This window comes from Rhinopithecus roxellana, chromosome 17, assembly GCF_007565055.1.
Source record: "Rhinopithecus roxellana isolate Shanxi Qingling chromosome 17, ASM756505v1, whole genome shotgun sequence".
Lineage (NCBI taxonomy): Eukaryota > Metazoa > Chordata > Mammalia > Primates > Cercopithecidae > Rhinopithecus > Rhinopithecus roxellana.
In genome coordinates, this window is record NC_044565.1 from 54,969,043 (window position 1) to 54,995,729 (window position 26,687).

The 26,687-nt window shown below is 48.7% G+C and overlaps 1 protein-coding gene across 9 annotated transcripts in view; it reads left to right on the forward strand.

Moving 5' to 3' along the window:
- MYT1L (myelin transcription factor 1 like) overlaps nucleotides 1-26,687 on the forward strand; it is a 542,339-nt gene that overhangs the window by 454,397 nt on the left and 61,255 nt on the right. The gene's annotated exons all lie outside the window — the stretch shown is intronic.

Genomic DNA, 26,687 nt, shown 5'->3' on the forward strand with positions numbered 1-26,687 from the left:
GAAGTTGCCTGTTCTGTGCTGTCCCATACGAAAGTCACAAGCTGCTTGAATGAAGCTGCTGTGGCTGAGGAAGTGCATTCTTGATGGTATTTCATCTTCATTAATTCAAACCTAAATGTCCACATACACCAAGCAGGTATACACACTGGGCAGTGCCCAAGAGAACCTTACACTTATTTTATATTGTTCTTTGTGTGGTTTTTACTACACAAAGAACAATAGAAATTGTCCTAATTCTAATTAGAATTACATTCTAACAAACCTGTGGGAATATTTCATTTCTGAAACTGAACAGTTCATATTTTTTAAGCATCTGGCTTATACTATTAAGCCATTGACAAATAGGTTAATAATTTTTTATTAATATACTGGTATCTTTTTTTGTTTAATGCAGTTTGTAGACAGATTAAAACTAAATGTGACGTAAATGTCAGTGTTGCCATTTTCAGAATGGAATACCTGCACGTTGCACAGTGAAATGAGTGCAAACCTCACTCTTTGGGACGAGCGTTGGGGCAGCACTCAATAGAAGTTAGTGGAAAGACTCAGTTATGCTGTTGTGAAAAACCATGCAACTGGATTACTTTCAAGCATGGGCAGAAATTCAAATTTAGTTAATCAGGTGTTATCAAAGAGAGGTCCGTAGGCCACCTCCTTCAGTGACTAAATAAACCCAATATAATTAACACATAAATCTCTAATAATTGGGGCCTTCAAGTTGTCAGAAGCCTGTTTCCACCTGTATCTTCGATATTTATCTCCCAAGCTTGCTGATGCATTAATTAGCACTACCTGCAGAGAAAAGCTTACTCCACGGAGGGGGACCCCAGCACTTCCCTGGTCCCAATTAGTTTTCGTGTCGAATTAGGAAGGTGTCATTATCATGCATTATTTTTTTACAATTTAGGATACAAACAGGTGACCTATTTTAGGCAATTTTTGGTCTCAGAGCCAACTGAGAGCAAGCAGAGTTCAGCAGAACTGCCCACAGCCATGGCCGTGCCTGGAGCCCCTGCCTGTCCCAGCACAGGCGTGCGAGCAGCCAGGTCCCGTTCCTCAGCTCTCACCGTTCATGTCCCTCTCCTTTGGCCAAGTGCTGATGGCGCTCATCAGGCAAGCTCACTGAACAAGGATACAAAATCCACCTGATAGATAAAAGCGCCTGCTTCTGGCACAAATGCGTCCTCTTAGCGAAGGGGAGAAATCATTCAGTGGAGCAAGGAAGCTTTTAAATGATTTGTTGGATGTAAACCTAATACAAGCTCAAAAAACTGAGAAAGGAAGGAATTGGAAAAAAGAAAAAATATATATAGTCTCACCACTCTCACAGATAGGTTTGCATTTTTGTGCAATCACCGTGTGATTGAAACCTGCTTTTCTGCTTAGCATGTAAGTCATAGAATCTTATTTTTAATCACTGCATCATATTTCAGGGAAAATGTGTTTCTGCAGCTTCCATCATAGTCAAGTGATAAAAGTCTCCAGCACCAGGAATCTGGGCATTCTGAAGCCTGTGTTGTCCATGAGGGCTCCTTCCTCACCTGTGCAGCTGGAACCACGGGGGTCTCCCCAGAGCTACAATGACGATAGGCAGAGCTTAGATGCTGAAGGGCTTTGCGGAGGGTGTTTCTCTGCTGCAGGGGTATAATTTGTCCTATAGAACCAGGGACCGACTGGTGCTCTCTGAGCTGTGATCCTCCCACGGGACCCTGGTCATAAGGAGACTCAGCTTGAGTCTCCGGCTGGGAGAACAAGCCGGGTCTCTGTCCTCCCTTGGTCTGATATTTGGGGAGATGGCGGACACACAGTCCCAGCATGCTTAGAAGACACCAGGATGCCAGCAGAGGAGGGGCAGGGAGAAAGTTCTAGAACAGCAGAGCAGCACAGGAGTCAGATCACCTGAGGCCACTGGTCTTGGCAGGACTTTAGTTCTGTCCTGAGTGAGACGTTACTTCTCAAATCTCCCCGGACGCCTTGCAGTTAGAGGCCAGTCCGGAGCTCTGGCAGTGGGATGCAGGGCTAGGATGGGAGGCAGCAGGTGCTGAGGTTTCAATGGCAGCACATGTAGAGTCAGCTGGGGGAACTCGGTGTGGGGCAGAGAGCATCCAGGAGAGTCACCCAGAGGCCCGCTCTGGCAACAGACCATGGGGAAAGGTTGCTGGGGTTAGCAGTGGGTGTGGGCTCAGGAGCCCCAGATGGACAGGTGGGTCAGGGTCAGCAGGAGCTGTGTGGAGATGTGGAAGAGAGGAATGTCACGTGTGTGTGGGGGTGCTCTGGGGGCCTGTCCCAGGCTGGACGCGGAGTACTGGGCACGGATGGCACAAAGGCCACACATGGATGCATCACCAGGCAGCGGGTGTTGACAGACGAGGATGCCAAGACCCACCTCTTCTCATTCTCCCGGACTCTGGGGCTCGGGCCCAAACCCTGAGTCTGTTTCCACACCCAGTGAGAGGGGCCCACAGAATCTGATAATTTTCTGGGAATTAAAATAACTACAAAATTTGGAAATTCCATCACAAAGATTTCTTCTCCAAACGTCCTGCTGACCTGAGAGTGCAGCATTCCCCCGCACATCACTGAAAATACCCCGGGAATCAGGTGGCCGAAGAGACTTTCAGTATCACTCCAGCCCTCAAACCTCACCGCAGATGCGCACGTGGACAGAACTGTACTTCAGAAATCCAAAGTGTACATCTTTGTTAAGATATAACTATTGGGATTATTTAAATAAGATTAAATAATGTGTTTTTCCTGTAACACATGAACAGAGAGATAGGGCCCCACTTTGAAGGGTAGAGAAGTTCACCTGCACGGCTGCCCTAAGACTGCAGAGCCCTGAGGTGGGGGAGGGAGCAGCGAGTTCATTCTTCCTCGCTGGACCCTTGAACAAAGAAGGTGGAGGCTTAGGCATGGCCCCACTAGGTCAAGAAGGAACCAGAATGAAGGTCTTATAGAGGAGATTTCTTTCCTGGCAATAATCTGATTATCAAACGGATCTGCTTCCGCTCACCACTCCCCAGACATCCATCCTGAGTAAAATCTGATTGCCACCTGGCCTGGTGCTTGGGGACAGAGACAGAACGGTAGTGAGGCCGGGAGGGAAACTGAGGCACTCGCCTTCTCCTGAGAGAACTGCTTTGATTCTACCTTGAACAGGAAGGATGGGACACATTCAGAGATGTGCAGAGTATTTCACCGCAAGGCTTGAAGACAGCGTAAGAAATCTGAAAATGTGTAGTTCTGTTTTCTTAAAACAACCATTTAAAATGTATGCATATTTCTTGGTGCAAGGACCGCATCACGCCCTTCCCTCTTGGCCCTTGGCAAGGCAGGTACACTCCCTTGAAATGGCCTTCCTTGGCCTCCCTGTTTTCTGAAGTCCAGCCTGTTCACCCAGGCCCAACACCAGCACAACGTGCGACTCACGGAGGGTCCAGTTTCCCACCTCGGGGTGTGACCTTGAACGTGTCAGCCCAGCCACTGCGACCTCTCCCTGCAGCGATCGCACTGACGCGGGTGGCTCTGTGCTCAGTCAGTATCTTCCGCCTGCGCCGGAACATAGAAGCCTTGGGGTAGGAGGCCAGGCTTCCAGATTTGAGCCTCTCCTTGATGGCGCCCCTCAGCATGTGCTGCCCATTGTTTAAAATCCAGGCCTTTAAGTAAAAGAGCTAATGAATAAATGAGAATATACTTATCTGCACCAAACAGCCCTGTGAGGAATACAAGGATTGTGGAGGGAGGACCACAGATGGGCCAGCAGACGGGCCGCCAGGTGACCTGGAAAGGAGGCTGCCTGTCCGAGCTCTGGCCTCTTCCCTAGTGAGGAGAGGAGCTAACAAGATTGTCAGAAGTTCACGTGAGCCTGAAAATCCCGTTGCCCTCGGTGGAAATGGGGCAGGAGTATGGCTGAGGCCAACATGTCACCTTTCCATGAGGACAGCCGTGGGACTGGCTGCTGAAATTGCCTGCAAGTGGGATCAGGTTGCAGCGTCACATGGAGGTGACAAATGGCACGGCATGGGGCAGAGGGACGTGGCTCCACCTTGCCTCTGCCACCCAGCACACCACATCATCACCTGCAGCAGGGCCTTGGATGGGGGAGCAGGTGATGGAGGAAGGACATCTGGACCAGCCACTGGACCAGAGGTCGGTGGAAGCCACGTCGTTGCCCATCAGGTACGCCTGGCTGCCCCCCCCCCCCCCCCCGCCCATTCCCTGAGCCCACATGGCCCATCCGCAGCCCTCCCCACGGCAGAGGAGAGGAGCCCAGGGTGCAGCGAAGAGATAAGTCTGGCCAGGGCTAAAGGAAATCAGCAGAATTTGACAATCTTAACGAATGTGAAAACACTTAATAAAAAAAGGAAAACACAGCACTTTTCCCCGTTACGTTAGCTTCTCTTCACAAAGCAGGTGACCTTCTGCGCCCACTTCACAGACAGGGAGCCTGAGGCTTCTTGTGGAGAAATGACTTGGATCTTTCCTTTTAAACTCATACTCACCTCCCACATTTAAAACTCATCTTGGGAAAAAAAAAGAGGATTTCCTGTTTTCCACACCTGGGTGGTTTGTGGAGGGAAAGGAGAAGAACATGGGGTGGCTGAAAAACATGGGCATTCACCTCAGGCCAGCGCGCACCCCTGGGTCTGTGTTCCGGCCGCCCTCTCCTCGCCCTCTCGCCGTCCTTCCCCTGACTGTAGATTTCCTGTCACTTCCTTTGTGCCCTGTCCTGTAGAGTCCCGTATCTTTGACCATCCCTCATAGAGTCCGGTCTCTTTGACCATCCCTCATAGAGTCTGGTATCTTTGACCATCCCTCTCCACCCCTCTCCATCTGGGTGGTGTTTCTTAGATGGAAGACACTGAGCCTCAGAACTCATCAGGTGCCGAATTTTCAGGCCAAATAGCTTTGAGTATATTCTACTCTTTAGAACTTGTCTACTCTCAGGAAGTCAAGATCTATTTGTTGAATTTTCTATTCTTAATCCTTTGTTTGTTTTGCGTTAAATATGTCATGTTTTCAGCAGAATCTCACAGGTGAGGGTCAGAGCTCTCTGAGAGCCAGCACTCTGAGTCTGGGATTGGGGCACCCAGAATGGTGCCTGATACCTGCCAGACACGGAAATAATCATCAGTAAATTTAATTGAAGCAGAAATCTCAGTCCTTCTTATTAATGCTAGCATTTCAGGGGGACAGCTGCACCAATTATGATGCCATGTGCCTGACTGAGTTTGGGTTCAGTCAGCTCTTCCTATCAGATAACATGGTAGTGACTTGTGGCCTCTCCACACACAGCCTCGGAGGCACTGGCATCTCTCTAAGTATTTCACCTGTTTTTTCTCATATCATGACAAGAGATTTTGTCATTGAAACATGTCTGCATTTAGCTTTTAATTCCCAGGGATATCAAATGGAGGAAGTTTTTAGGTAAAATAAAAATAATTTAACATTTGTTTTGAGTTTTATTATATTTGAGATCCACTATCTTCCTGAAAAATGTATATATTTAAAAATATAGTCCAAATATTTAAATTGCATTGATAAAGAGTCCTCAAAGGCCTGGGAACACTTGAAAACCTGGGAGTGTCTCAAAACATGCTGTGAGGCCATGACCCTGGAGAGCAGACCCTCTCTCCACCCGTCAGCAGCGCCTGTGATTTCTGTGACCCCTCTGCAAAGGCCAAGGCAGGAGGCAGGAGCTGGGGCAGTGATTACGAGCACAGCCTTCAAAGCCAGACTGCTGGCTTCACTCCCTGGCTTGGCCACCCACAGGCTGTGTGATCTTCAGCAAGTTGCTTAACCTCTCTGGTTTCCCCTTCTACACAGTGAGGATCATGCTGGCCCCTACCTGAGAGGTCATGATTATAAAATTAAATGGGCTCATGTTTGTGAGGTGTTCAGAATAACACCTGGTGCCCAGAATAAGCTGTATAAGCATTTATTACAGAAAAGAATTAAATCCCAGAAAAGACAGATAAGAACCAGCTCGTGAATGGCCTGGAGTTCTGAGACTCTGTGGAGGAGGGAGGGCATGTCAGAAAAAAAAGGACAAAGATAATTAACGAACTAAAATTTATCCCACTTCCAGCAAGGAATGAAATAAAACTTCTTATACTTGAAATTCCAACAACCAAGATCAAAATATTTCAAAGATAAAAGAATTCCATTTTTCTAATATGTCTTTGCCTTATTCTAATAGGGTACAATTTAAAAATACTCAGACTTATAGATCAGGTTGAAAATCATCAAATAAAAATATCAGTCAGCCCCCAAGCCCGTGGCTGATCTAGTCCACACCGCTGCCTTCTCTCTGTCCTCACCACTTTCCAAATTCTAAACCATTTTCCTAGCAGGCATATTTTGGTTGTCTTATTCTCTGTCATTTCTTTATTTTTCAAACTGCCTTAAATTCTGGGCTTCAGTTCTACCTTTTCTTTGGATGACATGTGTGTGAGGGTGAGAACATGATGGAAACGGAGGCACTTTTCATGCCCTGATGGATGATTGGGGTTCAGAACATAGCTCTCCGAGACAATGATGGAGACATCCGGAAATCTCCTCCCTTCTGTTTCCCGTTCATGTAGATTCCAAGCCAGACCAGTCCCCAGGCTTCTTCGGGCAGCCTCTTTTACAAAAGATTAGACTTCCACTCCCCCAGTTACGCTAGCTCCACCTTCATGCAGCTGCACCAGCATCACCTTGATCAGTTCCCCGTCAAGTACAATGCTTGCTGCTCCATTGTCTCTACAAATAATGCAGTTCATACAATGCGCCTCCTCCAGAATCCGTGTGGTTTTTCCGAATTTCATGTCTCAGCGATGACCTCCGCTGTGGCTTTGGCTTGGATGGTCACCTCTTACTATCAGTGATAACTATTTTGGTTTAAATCCTGAGCTCTCTTGTCCATACTAGTGGCATCTTAATACTTGCAAACTCTTCACTTCTTTCACAAGGATTTTTTCAACACATACTTGTGTAAGCCATCCTCATTGTGCCAGGCCCTGAAGAGGCTGAGGACTGAGGTGGCCTGAGAGCCTGGGGAGTAGCTGGGCCAGGCATCTGCCCTGTGAGATGAGGGGAAGGATACAGACCTTTCACCCTCCAGCCACCTGGGCTTCTGCAAGTCAGTTACACTTTCTGAGCCTCAGTTTTCTTATCCAGAAAAAGCAACAATGCCCTCTGCCCTCCGGCTTCACTGGCCTCACATGGGGTCCCACAGGGGCATGCTTTGTCCAGCTCTCCGCAGAAGCCTGTGGCTGCAGGGCATGGATGGGTATCCCAGTTCTCCAGGCCAGGGAACTGAGGAGCTGAAATAGGAGGGGCCCTCCCTGAATTCTCCAGCTGCAGGGGCTTCCAGCCACGTCTGGAGGCAAATCTTCTCACAGAGTCCCCTCCATCAGTGCACGGAGACACGTGATCTTGGCACACCGAGATTTCCGTAGCACTTTAAGGGTTAAATTAGTTGCGTAAGAGTGGAGATTTTAATTTACACTTTGAAGTCACTTGATTTTCAATCCATCAGAATAATGACTTTTCTGTGTTAGCAGACTCTAGAAACCAGGAAGGGCTATGGATTAGACCACCTCTCAGACCCAGCTGCTCCTCCTCAGCTCCTTCTGTCTCACCTGCCTTTCCTGTCCCTTTCCTCTCCCTCTGCGGGGAATTGTGAGGCATTTAAAATTGTTCATGTATCCCGTGCACCAACACATAGCCCCAGCCCAGGGCAGCGCGAGTAAAGCAGAAGACCGGTGACAAACAGACGGTCCGAATGCCCGGTGGCCAGCTCGCGGAGCTGGGTCTCCACGCACTGCAGCCTGCTTCCACTCATAGGACACTCTTTGGCAGTAACTTTCAGAGATGAATATTGTATTTCCATTAAAATTGCAAAACTGCTCTTCACAGAGACAAGATTTCAACCTAATCTTCCATAACTGGAGTAGCAAACAATGTTGATTAACATTTTCAGTGTGCCGTTGGGCCTGACAAATCACGTAAAGAGAAAACACAGATCACATCAAATGTGCCTTTTGGAGTTCTACCTAGAGCAGCATGATTCAGAGTTCACGATGGACTTGCCTGGCCAGGTCTTGTCTGCAGGAGAAGAGGAAAATTCTTCCAAATGAGATCCCTGGCCCAAAAACACCAACTGAAAAGAGACCCCTGGCCACCGAGGCAAGACTGGGTCATGTCCACAAGCTCCTAGTGCCAGCAGACCGACCCTCTACGGCCACCTCCACCCTGTCCTGTCCTGCTGTGTGTTTGAGAAGTTTCCGGGCTGCTGCTCTCTGGGGCAGAGTCATTCATGACCTTTCCATAGCCACGCAGAACAGGGAGGGAGCTGAGGAAGGAGAACACCAGGGAGAGACCCGTCCCCCAGCACCAAGCAGGCTAGAAGTCCTGGACTGAGTCTTCGTGTCAGCGTAATGGGACAGAGAACCTGATGACTCCCCAAACCCATGCAGCTTGGGTGCACTTTGGATTTCTGACAAAGCAACAAGCTTTCTCTGCACCGTGAAATGATTTCAACGAATAGTTTCAATGAATAAATTCTCACTGCTAGAGTCACCAATTCATGAGTCACCGTCAGAACTGACATGCAACAGGTAGAGAAGAAGAATAATGCCCTCTGAGAATAATGCCGACTTCTCAGCTCTGAAAACCCGTCTGACAACCTTAATAGCTCATCAGCCTTACAAATGGTCAATTTTTCAGTGCAACGGATGAAGGCTGTTTGTTTTTAATGTCGTTTGAATTTAAAGCACTTATTAGGTGACTAGCTTGTTTCCTGGTATGGAAATGGGAGATCTGTGTGGTGCAGTGAGCAGACACCAGCCCCAGATACAAGCAGCCTGGGGAGCTCCTGGCTTGCCACTTGCTGGGAAACCTGAACTCAGGACTTGGTTTTCTTTGAACCTCAGCCTTTTTCTCTCTGAAACTGGCATAACAATAATCATCATCTTCCAAGTCTAAGATGAGTTAGCCTGTGAGTGCCTGATACCATGTCTGGCAAACCGTAGGTAATCACTGTTTACCACAGGCCAGAACAGAGAGAAAAGGCAGCGTGAGGTCCTGCCTGCCTCATCCCCATTCCTTCCACCTTAGAACAAAATGCTGCTCCCTGAAGCCAGGGTGTTCTCCTCGTCTTAGAGCCTGTGAAGTATGTAGGGCATGGAATCCCATCTCTGTTGTACCAGCCACATGCAGGCACACACTTAGGCTCCCACACATGCAAGCCCTGGCACCGTGCACAGGAGAATGAGCCTCCAGGGAGTGCAGCTGGCTCCAGGGGAGGGCTCGGAGTGCCAGGTCTCATGAGATCCCCCAACTCAGTGCCCTTCCCAACCGGCTGCGTCATCGTCCCTGAACCAGTTTCTTAGATGAAATGTCCAGGGCAGTCGGACAACACAACCCAAGTCCAGGACTGTGTGCTTTGTCACTGGTGGAGGTACAACGGCACGTGGAAAAGAGGAGCGCAGCTAACACGTGATTCTGGTTTCTATTTTGACTGTGTGTGGACCAGTGAGGCACAGACCGTGCCCTGGTGGCCATGCCAGGAGGCAGTCCCGGCTGAGGCTCCAGCACCCATGGCCTGCGGAAGCTCAGTGACGGCTGGTGTGTGTTCCAAAGGTTCCTGGGCTGCACATCCTTATCCCAGCTGAGGGCTGGTTAAACTGAACCCGGCGTCACTGGGAGGCCTTCCCCTCTCCCAGGAGCCCACTCCCATGGCCACCACACTTGAGGGCATCTCCCCTGCTCCTTGCTCCTAGGTGCCTGGCAGCGCTGCAGCCAAGGGACTGATCCAGGCTCTCAGGTTTCCTGCACACAGTAGAACCAGCCTGCACCGCAGAGAGGAAGGGGGAGGAGGGAGTCTAGCAACCATATCTCCATAGCAACGCTCGCCGGCATCCCCCCTGCCTCTCAGCCCCAGGGCAGGCCCCCAAGTGCCAGAGAGCGGGGGCACAGAGAAGGCAGCCTGAGGAATGGACCTCCTTCCCTTCCTAAGCCTTCAAAGAGCCTTCCTCCCTGGCTGGTGACGCCTGCCCTGCCTTCTGGCCGGGGGGATGGGGCTCTGGAGACCTGCTCCTTGCCAGTGCTGATAAGACAGGAAGATTAAAAACGACTACAAGCCTCTCATCCTCTAAGATCCTTCCCAGTTATCAAGGATTTCTTCCTTCCTTCCTTCCTCTTCTAGAAAATTATTCCTATTCTTTCTTCATAGCTTACATAACAACAGATCATTTTTAAAAGGAGATTCTTTGCCTAAGAAACACATTTTTGATATTATACAAGTGCAGTTTCTATTAAAATACACTCTGAGACAGATACATTTTTAAATGATTTTCTTAAAAATCAGAACCAAGGCCGGGCGCGGTGGCTCATGCCTGTAATCCTAGCACTTTGGGAGGCCAAGGAGGGTGGATCACCTGAGGTCAGGAATTTGAGACGAGCCTGGCCAACCTGGTGAAACCCTGTCTCTACCAAAAATACAAAACTTAGCTAGGCATGGTGGCGCATGCCTGTAATCCCGGCTACTTGGGAGACTGAGGCAGGGGAATCGCTTGAACCTGGGAGGCGGAGGTTGCAGTGAGCTGAGATCACGCCACTGCACTCCAGCCTGGGCGACAGAGCAAGTCTCCGTCAAAAAAAAAAAAGCACAGAGCCAAAGTTGCTTCCCACTGATTACTAAATAAAGAAGGATATTTCTGATATTAAATTTGCCACAGTCAGCAGCTTCCCCTGCCTTCTGGCCACAATGTGTTCTTTTATTTGGAACAGTTTTGGGGATACAAATTAATGGAGAATAGCTAATATAATGAAGGTAATGTGTGAACAATGGCCTTCATCTACATATTCACATTAACGAGCATATCTACATTTAATCACCAAACTTTCATTACATCCAAACTGCCATGAGGGGGAATTGCAGACGGAGCCATATGCAGCCTATGTCCTGTCTTGGAGCGTCCCAAGGTCCCCTGCCCCACCAAAACTGTGGATGTGGCTGCCAGGGCCACTCTTGGCATCTGCCATTCACTGACTTGACTTCTTGCTAATCCTCCCTCTGACAGACGAGCTTCCTCTCCCCAGCCAGAGGCAAGAAATACCCTTGAGACTGAAGATGAGGACTTTGGACTTCGGTGATTAGTAGTGCAGGAAAACCTGCCAGACGTTTGAACCCAACCTCCAGGGAGGAGAGATGGGATAAGCAGGAGGAAACGGGGCTGTGGGGCCTGGGGGTGAGAGCCAAGATAATGGGGCCTCTGGGAGATGCTCCTAACCTGAGTGCCGTGTGCGACCCTCGGTTCACTTCCCAGCAAGGCCCACCTTCATCCACACCTTCGCCCAAGGTCTCTGTGAGAGGTGCCCTCACCCACACCCTTCTCTCCACTCAGGGACTTCCTGGGGCTGAGGCTGCTTCCCTGGTGTTTCTCCGCTCTGTCCTGTGAACAAGACTCTGTCTCTCTCTCCCTCTCTCTTTCTCTCTCCCTCCCTTCCTCCCTCCCTCGCTCCCCCAACCCTCTCTCTCCCTGGCTGCCCCTCTCCTCTATCGGCCTGCTTTACTCTCTCTCCCTCTCTCTCTCTCTTTCTCTCTCTCTCCCCCTCCCTTTCCCCACCCTCTCACTTTCTGCCTGCCTCTCTCTCTCCCCCCTCCCCCTCTCTCTCCCTCCCTCTTTCTCTGCCCCTCTCTCTCTGCCCTCCCTCTGTCTGCCTCTCTCTCTCCCTCGCGCCTCTCTCTGCCTCTCCTTTTCTCTCTCTGCCTCTCCCTCTCTCTGCCTCTCTCTCCGCCTCCCTCTTTCTCTCCTTCTTCCTCTCTTTCTTTCTCTCTCCCTCTTTCTCTTTCTCTCTCCCTCCGTTTCCCCACCCTCTCACTCTCTGCCTGCCTCTCTCTGTCACCCTCTCCCTCTCTCTCTCTCACCCTCTCCCTCTCTCTCTCCCTCCTTCTGTGCCCCTCTCTCTCTCTGCCGTCCCTCTGTGTCAGCCTCTTTCCCACTTCCCTCTCTGCCTCTCCCTCTCTCTTTGCCTCTCTCTCTCTCCCCCCACTCTCTCTCCCCTAGTCTCTGCCTCTATCTCTCTCTCTGCCTCTCTCCCTCCCTCTGCTTCCCTTTCTCTCCACCTCTCTCCCCCCTCCCTCTCCCTCTCTCCCTGCCTCTCTCTCCCTCTCTCCTTGCCTCTGTCTGTCCTCCCAACTCTCTCTCTCTCCCTCTCTCTCTGCCTGCCTCTCTCCTCCCCGCTCTCCCCTCCTTCTCTCTGTCTCTCTCTGCCTCTCTCTCTCCGCACTCTCTCTCTCTGCCTGCGTCTCTCTCCTCCCCCATCTCTCTCTGACCGCCTCTCTCTGTCCGTCTGCCTCTCTCTCATCTTCATAAGGCCATCATCATCTGCACCTATGGGGGCTGTGGGCAGCAGGTGACGGGGCCAGAGGTGTCTGTGGAGCCTTCATCCTTTTCCACTCAATACCCTGTAGTCACAATACCCCGTGGTCCTGACTCTCCCTAGCTCCCACCTCTGTTGTAAGTGGTCTTCCCTGTTTATAAAAAGATCCCCTTGGCCATGGTCCCCACCTCGGCTTGACCCACCTGCTTCCACCTGGCCCATCCTTCTCCCCACGAGGCACCTCCAGGCCATCTCCTGGATGCACACTCCAAGCTGCTCCATCGCAGGCAACTTCCTTTCGCACCTTTCAGTCCGCACCTGCGGCAGCATTGTCACGGACGGCCCTCAGACACTGTAGCCCAGAGGCTAAACCCAGTGCCTGTGAGGTGGGACAGCTTGGGTTCAAAGCCCACTCCTTGCTGTGGACAAATTCCTGAATGCTCGTGCCTATTTCATCTGAAACAGGGATGGTGGCAGTAGCCTCTTGCTCTGGGGACTGATGGAAGCAGCCAGTGAGCAGGCAGCATGTGGAGGAAGATATAAACACAGTGCTGTTGGCTCTTCTCATGGGGTCGTCTCACCCACCACATGCCTTGTGTACTGAGCATGTACTGAGCGCTGGCTCTTCTCACCCACCCCTGCAGAACTCACAGGCCTTCTTGCTAACTCTGAATGTTCTCTAGTCCTTATGTGATCACCTGCACCACCACAGCAAAAGAAGGCTGCCAGCCTCCAGGAGATCCGAGACCTCTGTAGCCTGGCTTAGCTGCTAAGAGAAAAAAGGACAGGGAGCTAAAATTTTCTGCACTTAATTTAGTTCTTTAGTCCTAACAAGGATCCTAATGATGCAGGCGGGGATTCTTTTTCCTATTTCACAGATGCAGAAACTGAGGCTCAGAAAGGTGCAGGGACTTGTTCGGAATGTGCCACACCAAGGGAATGGCAGAGCCTCGGGCCACACCCTGTCTTGCTCACTGAGCCCTTTGGCCACACCCCTGAGTGCCTCAGCCTCAAAGCCCGCAGGAACCCTGCAGGGCCACAGGAGCAGGGCTGCTGGCCAGGTGTGCAAGCCACTGGGCTGGAAGGGGTGTCCCTCAGCCCCGCCTGCCCCCTCTCACCCCCAGTGCAGGTCCCACCTTTGTCTGCACCTTCCCCAAAGCAGGCGCTGAGTCCTCCAGCCCCCAGCCCAGTTCTCCACACAGATGCCCAGGGAGTCCATAGCCCAGGGCAGATGCAATAGCCTGGCGGGTTAGCACGCTGACACCCGCACAGGTGCCCTTCCCCTCTGCCTCCCTGCAAGAGCACCTGGTGGGGATAGTACCCTGGGGCCCATAGCGCAGCAGCCTCTGGCAGAAGCCTGGTGACAGGAAAAGCCAGAGCCTGAATAGAGTGGAAGCACAGCAGTCGGGCACAGCTAAGCCAGGCTGAGCCCCACCTCCCAGCTGAAAGGCAGGAAAGACAGTCGGAACAGGCCCACACCTCTGGCAGCAGCCACCATTCTTCACCAGCTCTGTGAGCCTGGCATGTGGCTGGCTCCTCAGAAGCTGTTGAGCATGAAGGCTGCCCCGAAGTGGCTGCTGAGGGGGCCACGAACCTCCCATGCCTCCTTTTGTTCCGGGAGACGTTGAGGGCAGAGCTGTTGCGGAGGGGAGTTTCACATGTGGAGGGGCACCAGTGCCGCCCATCAGAGCTCAGCTCTGCCCTCCCAGACCCTGAATAAATGAGATGCCTGAACCCAGAGACAGCTCTGTGCAGGGGGCAAAGCGGAAGTTCAGCCTAGGGACAGCGACTGGAGGACAGGGCCAGCTCTCCCCTGGGGAGCGTCCAGCAAACCTTATGTGGGGCCCCGTGTTGAATGGGAGGCGATAGGACAGACAGGGCCAGGGACACGAGGCCAGCACATGCCCGGCTGAAGCTGGGAAGGCAGGAGCTGGCGGGCAGGGAGCGCAAGACTGTGGAGGGCCTGCTGGAGACTGGACACACCCATGGCAGGGAGGCCTGCGGAGACTCCGTGGAGGGTGCAGCCCCGAGGCAGGGGTTTCCAGAAGGCCCCGGACCTGCCCCGTCTTCTGGGAGCTTTCCTTCTGCATAGTGGGGAGGACCTCGCACCACGTGGTCCTCACACTAGGGCTCCCTCTCCTGAGCATCCTGTCCCCTGAGAGCTGTGGAAGCCTCCTGGATTCCCCTGAAGAGACATCTGTGTTTCCCAGAGGGAAGGCATAGCCCCCACCCCTCACCATCCCCCTGGGCCATGTCAGGCTGTGAGGAAAACTTGCAGCTGCAGTCCTGGGGGCTGTGAAGGCCAGTGGCAGGCGCCCATCCAGCCACCTTGTGACGCTGCCCGCACTTCTCATCGAACCCCAGCTGTCCTTGAGCTCCTCACATGAGGGTTAGCTCCACCGCCCAGGGCAGCTGTTCTTTCCTCTGTCAACCATGGTCAGAGGCTCTTCCCAAGAGGGAGTCCCGAGACGCTTATGAATGTTCAGAACAAGATTTCTTTCTGCCTCATAACATTTACCCTCCATCTATTTTAAAGCAGTCATTTGTTTCCCTCGAGTCTTCTCTGAGCTGACTATCCCCCCAAATGTCCCCCTTTTTTTGTCTCTTAAGTGACATGTTTCAAGTCCTTCCACCGTCACCGCCACTGTCGGAATACAATTGGCACATAACGTTTCTATCCTTCCAGGGGTCGGCCCAGAGCGGGACATACCGTTTCCATCCTCCCGGGGGTCAGCCCGAGGCAGGACATAACTGTTTCTGTCCTTCCAGGAGTTGCCCCAGAGTGGACTATACCGTTTCTGTCCTCCCGGGGGTCAGTCTGGAGGGGAACATACGGTTTCCATCCTCCCGGAGTTGGCCAGAGCGGGACATACCATTTCTGTTCTCCTGGGGGTTGGTCCGGAGCAGGACATACCGTTTCTGTCCTCCCAGGGGTCGGCTTGGAGGGGGACATATGGTTTCTATCCTCCTGGAGTCGGGCCAGAGCGGATCGTACCATTTCTATCTTCCCAGGGGTTAGGCAGGAGCAGGACATACAGTTTCTATCCTCCTGGAGTCGGGCCGGAGCGGGACGTACCCTTTCTCTCTTCCTGGGGTTCGCGCTGGAGCGGGACAGTACTCTGCGAGCGTGGCTCTCATGTTGCTGTGGCATCATGTGAAAGGAAGTCCATGGGGATGAATGTCAGAATCTCAACACACCTGAGCTCAGTCTTCTCACCCCTGGGTGGATCATAGTTTTCTTGTTGTTTTGCTCTTGGAAGCCCATCTTCATTTTTTTCATCCAGCCCATTTTCCCTAACTTGCTCTTGAAACAGATTCCCACAGGCCACAGGATCTGTGAAAACGGCACACTCCACACTCAGTTCTGAGTGAGGGATCTTTGGTTAAGGCACCCAACAGAAAGTCAAGAGCCTCAAGGAAGCAGGCCCTGTTTTTCTCTCCCAGAGGTCAGAGCAGGGACTGAGCCCCAAAGCTAGCACCGTCTCCAGGGGGTGCCCAGCATCTCACATTTGGACACGCTACCATTCCCAGCGTCCATCTGGGCCAGCCCTGCATCCCTGGCCTCCTGGATCACTCCACTGTTGTGAGCCTCCTGTTGGACACTGGAGTCTCCAGGATCTTTGGTGTATTCGTAACACACCTGCAGCAGCTCCTCCTCTCCTTTCCTCCTCCTTTCTCCTTCTCCTCCCATCTTCTCCACTCACCTCTCTCCTTCTTGATTTTCCCTCTCCCCTGTCCACTCGGCCGATTCTCGTCTTTCCCCGGGGATCACACCTCACTGATTCCAGAGCCAGAACATGAGACGGCCACATACCTGCAGCATTTGCAGCAGGTGCTCTGACGTCTCTGCCCTCCTTGGCCCTCTTCGTAACCAGAGGGAAGACATGAAAAGCAGAGGACAGTGTAATTTTTAGCAACTGCTATGGATGGCTACTTCCTGACTCAGAACTCCAGATAAATTTCATTTTCTTTCCTAGAATCTTCTTCAATCTTCTCAATTTTATATGACCTGGAAAGTCCATGTGAACTCATCAATAAAAAGCACAAAGAGAGGAACGAATGAGCCTTTGAGCTTTAAAAACAAATGAGCCCACCCCATAGATCACATGATAGATTCTAGATTTGGGGGGTGGGCATTATTGATAACAAGGGAACATGTAAGAAGAGTTTAGTGCAGTAAAAATGCACCAGAAGTTGAGAGATGGTTCCTGTAATCTCAGCTTTGTTGCTCCTTGTTGATCTTAAAGGTACTTAACTCTTTACATCTGTTTCCTTGCCTGCAAAATAAAGATTTTTGGATTATCTTTCTTTTTAAACCTCTTGAAAAATTAAGTCTGTGAAATAATTTGTAAATTTGACATATAAAACAAGATTTGAAATGAGGGAAAAGACAGATTCCGTGGTAGAAAGGAAGAATATGTTACATTTTTTAAAAAATGAAAGACTGAAAGAGGAGTAAATAAACCCCAAAAAAGTTTTAAAATCATACATGAGGATGGGGCACGAGGCAGAATGTGGGAGGAAGAAATAGAAAACATCAAGTGACCCCCAAGTGTGAAAAACCTCAGCGAATTCCAGGATTACACAGGCTGCAGGCAGAGCAGAATCTTCAACACCCCCCAAAACCCCAATTAGAATACAAAATCTTTTCCCTATGAGACAAGTTAAGGGCTACAAAAATAATAATAATAATAAAAGATCCACAAACCAGGCAAACAAGAAAAAGTAGAAAGCTAAAAATAACACAAATATTAAAGATGAGGATAAACATTTCCGCTAAAGAGGAAAAACATGTACATCCCTCCTGTCTAGGTGGCTCTAGACATCCTTCCTTTCTTCTGTCCTGGAAGACCTGCCTTTCCTAAGGCGAGCTGAAGTCTACCAGCTTTTGGAAACTGACCTGCTTTTAAATTCTCTGAACCTCCCTTATGTAACTGAAAAGGAGTCTAAGCCCTCCCGGAGGGAGATAGGCCGCGGCCGTCCCCATGCCCGGAGGGAGGTAGGAGGTGGCCATCCCCATGCCGGGGCTCAGCCGTGGAGGAAGTCGCTGCCCTCAGGACCCCTCCAGGCCACACCGGAGTCTGTGTCTGACCCCACACAGAATGTGTCTTTCAGTGTCTCAGGGCCTCAGGGTCCTCAGATTTAAAAAAATAATGTCTGAGCCATGTTGGGTTTTTGGCCAATGTTGCTGCTTCCCTGTGTGCCCTCTGGGGCCGGGGAGTGAGTGTGTGTGCGCCAGTGTGTGCATGTGGTGAGCAGTGGTGGTGCTGGCCATGAGCGTGGTCGCCGTGGTGGTGGTGGATCATCCGTCTTGGTCTCACAGGAAATCCAGTGGGTTCTTGGTGTTGGAAAATTGGTGTTGTCAAGGCAGTAGCCCTTGCAGAGAACCCCTCCCAGCCCCCACCATTAACCCTCCAGGATGAGTGACTCATTCCACAGGGGGTTCCTTACCCTAAGGGACAAACAGTCCTTGCCTCTGAGAGTGATAAGGACAAAGGACCGTTTGTGAAAGCATCTCCAGACCATCTAATAATGGCTGTGTTGAGAGTAAGGGAGAGATGCTCAGTCTTACACATCTCATCCCGGATCCCACCGCCAGAAAGGAATTCCCAGCAACAACCCGCATAAAATGTATTTTGAAGTGTGTTTTTACTACATATAAATGGTGTTAGCTGCTTTAGAGCTCAATGTAATCAACTCAAGGTGAGTACCTCTCTTGCGATCCCAGGCCCCAGTGTCCCAACCCTGGGTGAGGTCCGTCCCTTTGCATGTGGAATTGGGGGCCCCCCTGCATCCTGAGCGTGTGGTTGAATGCATCAGGCCCTGGATGAAACTCACTCTTCCACGCGAGGGCGAGAGGCTGGGGTGGTGGTTCTGTTGCCTTGCGTCAGCTGCACCAGTCACCTTTTGTATTTCTTTTTTGCATGGGTCCTCCGAGTCCAACCCCAATACTGGCTCCGGCTGCCCCAGCCTCTTGCTTAGCCGCTCCACTGCTGCTGGACGTGCATGTGCTCTGGCAGCAGTTCCCATGGACACATCCCGTTAAGTGAATGGGACGTCAGGATGTGCTAGGTACGTTCTGCCGCACTGGACAGGAGCCTATTGCTGGATGTACTTGGGGCGCCTTTCGGCCCTGCAGCGGTTCGCAGTGTTGGCAACAAGGGCAGCATGATCAACACAGAGGGATGAGTGAAGATTCCTAGGCTGCATGGTCGGGAAACAGACAGACTGCATGCAGCATGGACAGTGACGCTGCCGCAGCGGCCCCTGGGTGCTCCTCAAACAGCCAAGCCGCAGCGCGAGAGTCCCCAGAAAACAAGCCCGGGAGTGGGACCAGACCCGTCACCAGCACTGCCCAGGTCCACTTTCCCAGAGCCCCTCTCATCCAGCACGCTGTCCCCAAAGCTGGGGCAGCATGGGTGCGTCCTCCAGGGCATCGGCGCACCAGGGCCGGGGGCAGGGCGGCTGGATGGGACATGGTGCAGGTGAGAGGCTGACCTAGTGCTAATGTAGGCACTGGAGCCATACGTCACAGTGTAGATCCCCTGGCCAATATTCCTGCTGATCAACGGGTGATACTACCTGCATGTCATCCAGATGAACCAGGGGTGTGTTCTGGTTACTACAATTATTGGGCATGATAGAACTAATAACGCTTCTTTACACGCCCCATTGCTATTTTGCCTGCCATAACTTCACAGTTCTTGGACCCTCTCAGCCACAAGGCCCTACGACCAGAACGTTGGAGTTTCATTTGCATGATGACCCTTGCACGTTCTCAGCAACTTGGGGCCTAGCCTATTCCAAAATCTTATCTGCATCATGAAAAAGAAATTTAAAAAAAAATTATGATAAGGGTACTTTTAAAATTCTTCCTCATGTATTTGTTGTTGTTATTTTCGAGTGTAATTTAAAAAGAAAAGTACTGGGAACCAAAAGAAAGAAAGGAGTTTTGTGTTTACAGTTTACATACATCAGAAAGCAAACCTTCCACCTAAATGCCCCTAATAGAGCCAAGTCTACTTCACACTTTGAAATGTGTAGGTTTTCCTACTACTGGAATATCCTAGACATCACATTGTGAAAAACCCTCACCTGACTTTCAGGAAACCAAGCAGAATGGGAGACCCTCTAAGAATCTCAGGGACAAAGACTCTGGGGAGACTGAGAGTGACTGAAGCTTAGTGAGAAGAGCACCCTACCCCAGGCTGTCAGGGTGTGTGTGCAGCACTCTTCCGGTATCTGGTACTTCTAAGTAGCAAGCATGCCGCCGCACCCTTTCCTAATGAGAAGCTTTGGGAGAGGGTGAGGGCACAGGGCAGGGAGGCTGAGGTGCCTACGGGGGAGGCAGTGGAGACCCCACCCAGGAGAAGGTAGCAAAAGGTGGCTTGGAAAATATCAAAGCCCTGTGCGGCGGGATCCTGCGCTGCTGTATTAGCATGGGAAGAAGTGCAAAATATGCATACCTCGCATGGAATTCCAAAAGAAAACGAAACCGCTGAGTATCTTACAAATTGAAAAGTGACTTACAGGATTTGCCTTTCCTTGAGTTTCAGGTAATCTCTTTAAGAAACTGACCAGGAGTGATGCAGGGCAGTTGTTTCCCAGTGTCCCCGGGGAATTGGGTCCAGGACGCCTGAGGATACCAAATCCAAGGGGGCTCCAGTCCCTGCTGCGAGCTGCACACATCCTCTCATGCATTTTAACCTTCTCTGGATTACATACAATTCTTAATACAAAGTAAATGCCATTGACAGAGTTGGTATAGTATAGTTTTAAAATTTGTATTATTTTTATTATTGCTTTTTATCATTTTTCTCTGAATAGTTTTGATCTTTTTTTGTTGGTTGAATACAAGGATGTGGAGCTGTCGGACACGGAGGATCAGCTCCGAACTGCTTGCTCCTAACTAGCCTGGTCTCTTTCTGTTTGGAAAGAAAGCTGCAGCAGTACAGACTAAAAATGAGTATCGAGCCTTTTTCTCCCATTTGAAATGTCTTCATTTTGCCTTTCTCTACATTTCTTTATTGTTTCCCATTTATATGACAAGAATCAAAATTAAAATATATATTTAGGCTGAGTGTGGTGGCCCACGCTCATAATCCCAGCACTTTGAGAGGCCAAGGCAGGCAGATTATTTGAGGTCAGAAGTTCAAGACCAGCCTGGCCCACATGGCAAAAACCCTGTCTCTACAAAAATACAAAAGATGAGGTGGGTGTGGTGGCGCATGCCTGTAATCCCAGCTGCTGGGAAGGCTGAGACAGGAGAACCACTTGAACCTGGGAGGAGGAGGTTGCAGTGAGCCGAGATTGCACCACTGTACTCCAGCCTGGGCAACAGAGTGAGACTCTGTCTCAAATTAAAGAAAAAATACATATTTAAAAAAATTGTTTACCATGTCTCCGGTGCTTTAGAGCAATATATATTTTTAGGACCAGATCTATTTGGGCAAAAGATAAGTTTTAAAATTGAAATTTTCATGTAAGCGGGGCAAAGCCTTATTCATGTGGCCAGAATCATTCTGATTTACAAATATGTTTTTCTCCTATAGGTAAGGCCTAATTATTTATTTTTGTTGTTTTCTTTTAATTCGGAGGATAAAGAAAAAAAATCTATTTTTTCATATTTTGTGTTTTACTAATTAAGTCTCCATGATAGAGCTATCATGAAACACAGGAATGAAAAAAGACACATGAGTTGGCTCTCTGAGAAATTCTTAGAAGAACTCAGTCTCTCCATTGGACATTTACATTATTACTCCAAATATTCAATGTTGTTCCGTACATTTTAGCTGCTGAGCTCAAAATCAGGGGAGCCTTTGAGGAATGACTCAGTTAGATGAGGGCAGCCTCCCAAATCATTAATCCGGACAGAGCTGAAACATTCTGGGAATCCTTTTAGCCTTCCTTCAGAAGACTTTAAAAAATAATAATAATAAGTAGTTAACTCTATCATGATGAGAGATGCTGTCTCTTCTAGATACTTCTCCCTTTAGACCGATTTGGAGATAGATAGTGGTGGACCGGCTGGGTCTCGGCCCACGGTCATGCTCCTGTAAGACACTGAGTCACGCTGGGAGGACTCCCAGGCCCTGCTGACTGGCTGGGTCTCGCCCCGCGGTCATGCTCCTGTGAAACGCTGAGTCAGGCTGGGAGGACTCCCAGGCCTGTGGCCTCTGAGCTTCCACGTGCACTTGCTCTGCAGGCGATGGTCGGATGTTGTCCTCACTGACTCTGGGCGTTCAACAAAAGCACGTGGCAGCTTGTCCCGACCCCTGGACGATGAATGTCTGTGCTGTGGGCTCTGTTCTGGCCTCTGTCTCCAGGAGTCTCTGCCTTGTTTTCTAATAGCATTGATGTAAAGTGGGTTTAGGCAGTAGAATGTGCTGTGCTATGAGCATTCATTTAACTAGAGGCAGCCCTATCCTGAAGATCATGTCCTGCTTTCAATGCCTTGCTGAATACAACTGCAAGCATTTATTTAATTTCCATTCTATTTCCTTTTGAAAGAGAGAGGATGGGATGACAGACTCTAGAGGGAGCACTTTCAAGACATTGGTATGAGTAACTGGGCTACAGAACAGCTTCAGTCGGTGGACACAGCTGTTTCGTGTACACCACCCTGCTTCAGGTGGTTTTGTAAATGAGAGGAGATCAGCACAGCAATGGGTTTATGTCCTGAGAGGGACACATCAGAGAGCATCCGAAAAGCCAGTTGGTGGGTGTTCCAGCTGCATGACGTGCACCAATGGAAAACTATATGATTTTTGATGATGATGTATTTTAATGCCTAGATATTGAGTTCTTTTACGTTAGGGGACACATCTTATGACCTCCGTGGACGTGTGGTCAATGCTGCTTCTTACGTAGGTTCATGGAGATTGTCTCTTTGGTGGTGGATAGTAAAGACAAGGCCAGGAGCACAAAGGGGCAAGGGGTCAAGTCCAAGGGTTTCTCTGATGCCTCAGATCTGCAAAAGCAACAGGAGCAGCTGTTTCTATCTGAGAAGGGCTCCTGCCCTAAAGTCAGAGTTCCAAATGCTTATGAGTGTCCCTGTCTTTTACTTTTTGTTTTCTTGTTGTTGCTTGGGTGTTTTTGTTTTGTTTTGTTTTGTTTAGAATTTGCCTGAATTTTGCATATCGGCTCTAATGTAAATACTGCTTAAAATATTTGATTATGATTTTTTCCATCACCGTTCTTAAATGTCTGTACAAGACAAATAATAGTAATATGTACAACTAAAAGTTATTTTCTCTTAATATGTACAACCAAAAGTTATTTTCTCTTAAATTCTTTTTCTTTTTCTTTTTTCTTTTCTCTTAAATTCTTAATCTCAGGCAAACCCATGACCAGAGATGAAGCTAGATCAGGAATATTTTTGTCTTGAAAATATCTGTGGGGCGGCTCGTGTGGATTTCGAGATTATTTGTTCATCATTTTCTTTCTCCAGTTGTTTTTACCAATAGTATCTTTGGAAGAGAAAAGAAAATCTATATATATGTGTATATATAACCAAGCGTTTTATTTAATGCACGTTTACACCTTAACCATCTACAGGAACTTAAAATAGCCTTGCTGCTATTGGTGGTGGTAACTGTCAGGAAAGCAGGCGGGGCGCTAGGTGAGTGGTGCTCTTCCCATCCGCACTCCGCTCCCCAGCAGCCTGAGTGCTGCAGCGCTGAGAGCCGGAGCCTCCCTGCGAGGGAGCTGAGAGGCCGTTTCCATGGAAACCCAGTCAATCTCTTCTGCCATTTCCAAACCCAAGCTGTGCAGCACAGGCTGCCGTCTGATTCTATCCACGGGGGATGCCGATTGTCCCACCTGGGCTTCCTTCGTGGAAAAGGCATGCTCCTAGATGGGCAGATGCAAATCGCATGTTTGTAAATCAATTTCACGCCACGCCCATTGTCGAGGATCCTGGAGCTGACTGGGTTTGAGAGGCGAAGATCCCTTTTGTTAGATGAACAGTCACTTCCTCATCCATCGACTTCAGAACATTGTTTTTTTTTTAACGTTGAGATTTCTTAAAGCTAGGAAATTTGTATGTAAATCTATGAATTTTTAAAGAGCCTTAAATTCTTGCACAATAACATAAAAATGGATACCAAGAGCAGTTAGAAGGAGGAACCATTGAAAAGCCGGTCGGGGCTGCCTTCTGTGGTCTAGAAGCACCACCTAAAGATGGAAAAGCTGAATTACTACCCCCGAAAACCGGGGCTGGTTATCTCAGGGAGACAAAGCCAGTGTTTCCAGCATGTCTCTGCTCTGGGCGCTGGTGATGGGAATTGACGTTGAGGGCAGCCTGAACTGGTGTTCACAGGAGCCTGTGCAGGCGGGCGGAGGCGTCTCAGGAGGAGACCACGTCAGGCCCAGGAGGCCTGTGAGCCTTGTCAGGCCAAAGAGTTTCCCCACATTCATTCAGGCGACTAGCAAGTGGCATGCGTGGGATGCACGCCCCACCCACCCACCTCGAAACCCTGGAAATGAGAACAATCCTTTTAAGAGAGAAAGGCCTCTTTCCAGTGATTTTTTTTTCTTCCTCAACACGGTGAAAGCTCTAAAAATAAGCTAAGTCAATCTAGTTTTGTTTGTTCTCATGATGAAAAAGGACATTTTAAAAACCTTTTTACTGAAACCTAGTTTGATTTTAAAATTAAGGGCGTAACACTCATCTAATCCCACTGGTGTAGACTTCAGCACCACACCTGCTATTTGCAATTAATCTCATAACACAGATACATTTGAGCTTGCAGTCTGCACTTGAGTAATGCTTAGTTAGTGGACTTTGGTGGAGCCTCCATATGTATCATTAATCTCTTTACATAATCACATTTAATGATGGTCCAGTAATCTCAAAAAAAGCCCTAATTTAAAGACTAATTAATAAATTAAATAAAATGAAACCCACACAGTGTCCCCCCACCACCTTCAATGCTAGCAGTTGTGAGTTATATTTATACTGAAATCTAATGTTTTCAAAGTAGTTCAGGTTCTCCCACAACCCCATCCCACCCCAGAAATGCAGCAAGAGCCATCAATTGTTTTATTCTACTCTCCCAAAATTGTATAAATCCAGTGTTCTTTAGCTTTTTAAGATATAAATTGGGAAAGTGTTATTAATAAGCTTTTTAGAGAGACATATTCTCCCATAACAAGAAGGACATATAAACCAAGCAATAAAAATATTGAACAGGACATTAAGTTACCACAGTCACTGGTTAAAACACCTATTTTCTTATCAAACAATGGATTATACATTCATAAATGACATTTAAACACATAAAAACTACCACAAAAACTTTTATAGGTGGTAAAAATACGATTTTCACTGAATTATTTGGCTATAATATCTCACTTTAAATTTGAGAAGAGTCAACTTCCTTCTGCCCCAACAAAAAAGAACATCTCAAAAATGTTTAGCCATGTTAAAATGAATAAATTTTGAATAAACATGCACTATGTACTTGAATTAGAAAGTTTAAGAATCTTTTTCTTTTCTTAAGCAAAAAGTAATGCCAAGTATATATTACTGTTTCTTGATACATTTTTAATACAGATACATGCACCAAGATTAGCTTCTCTTGGATAGAATGATTTTTGTTGCTTTCAAATATGCCTTCCTGTGTAAGCTTATGGGTTTGGAGTTTACCCACATAAGGTGTCATTTGAAAAACTAGCTAGTTAAATTCAGTCATTTAATTTATTTTTTAGGTAATAATTACTTAGCAACTGACTGAATAGTCTTATGATCAAACTTTAAGTATATGTAAACAGCTGTTACTTGAACAAAACTCAGGTCTAACAATTGGATTTGGAGTGTTGTTCATGATATGCAAAGACTGTTTGAAATACCTCATCACTGTTCTGCCTCAAACTCCTCTTTTAAAGACCCCAATTACCCTTAGTCTGAAGGGCGAGTAACAGAAGAACCCTCCACTGCTTCTTCACTCAGTGACCCTCATTCTCCCGGGAGCAGGTCCTAAATTAGACTTTTCCTCTAATATGATATGGAAAACATCCATTTCTATACCCTGAGATCTAGAGTTCTGTTCCCTTTCTTAGGACTAAAGGAGAGTACTGAAAACCATTTACACACCCAAGTGTCAAAATATGACATTCATACACTTAAAATTCTGCCAGTTTCATGTATTTCCACTCTAATCCCTGCCGTTCTCTGATCTTGAGAAAGCCCACCTTAAGGAAGCGCCTTGCTGTCCTGGTCTCAGCCCCAATATCCTATCCACAGTGACTTTCTGAGTGGAAAGCAAATTGAAATCTCTAGGAGCAGCAGACATGTATTAACTGTTTTTAAATTGTGATTCTTGATCTTGACAAGAATTCAGGTGCTCACTGAGGCAGGAAGGGCATGGGGTACGCTTTGATGCTCCCTACGGGGGTAATATTGCTCACTAAGTTGCTTTATCCTTGTCACTTTTGGAGAGTTACCAATGTAATAGAAATAAAGGGGAATTTTTTCTTAATTTTTACATTCATAGTGGGTACAAATGCAACTGAAATAGCTCAAAGAGCAAATGTGTTTGCAGTGCTATCTTATTATTCTTGAGACAGCATAGTTAAGAAGTTATACGGAGGGCAATATAATTATAAAGCTCTTTTAAAAAAAGTCTCTGATTAGAGAAATGGCAAGACCTTAGTTAAGAAACAGGATGGGGTCACCTCGGTAGGCTTCAGTAGATGAACATATGTCCCCATGAACTGTTCAGAGCCTCTCCACTGACTGACCTGGTGGATCTGAACTGATTTATGTTCTACTCATATTGCTCAAGAGTAACAACTATTTTAAGGGCTATCAAACCTGCCTGAGTGCAGTGGTCATCAGAGAGATGGTTGGCCTGCATTCCCATGGTCCAGATACAGGTCGCTACTCTCCCTTCTCCCTGGGGCCACCCAGGCTGGCGGCAGCCCTGGTCAGTCCGTGGAAGGGGTGCCTTTGTAGTGCTGGGGTCTGAGTTCAGACTAAGACCATTCCCTGAGACCTCGGGGCACGTCTGTTCATGTGTGAGCCTTGCTTCACGCGTGGGCTGGTGCAATAACAAGCCCCATGGTTGCTGGCTCTCCTGAGCTTTAAGAATGAGGGGAGGAAAGGTGGGCTGTTAGGAGGGAAGACAGATTCTAGAATGAGCAGCCTGGGGACCAAAAGTGCGGCATCTGCTCCAGAGACTGTGGGGAGCTGAGCGGCCACGAAGCTCCCGGTGCTCTGGAAGGTGTGCGTGTGGCCGCGGTGACTTCCAGCTCCACTCAGCCTCTTTCAAGTAGGAGGTGAAGCAATAGAGTTAGTTTGCTTTTTGGATAAA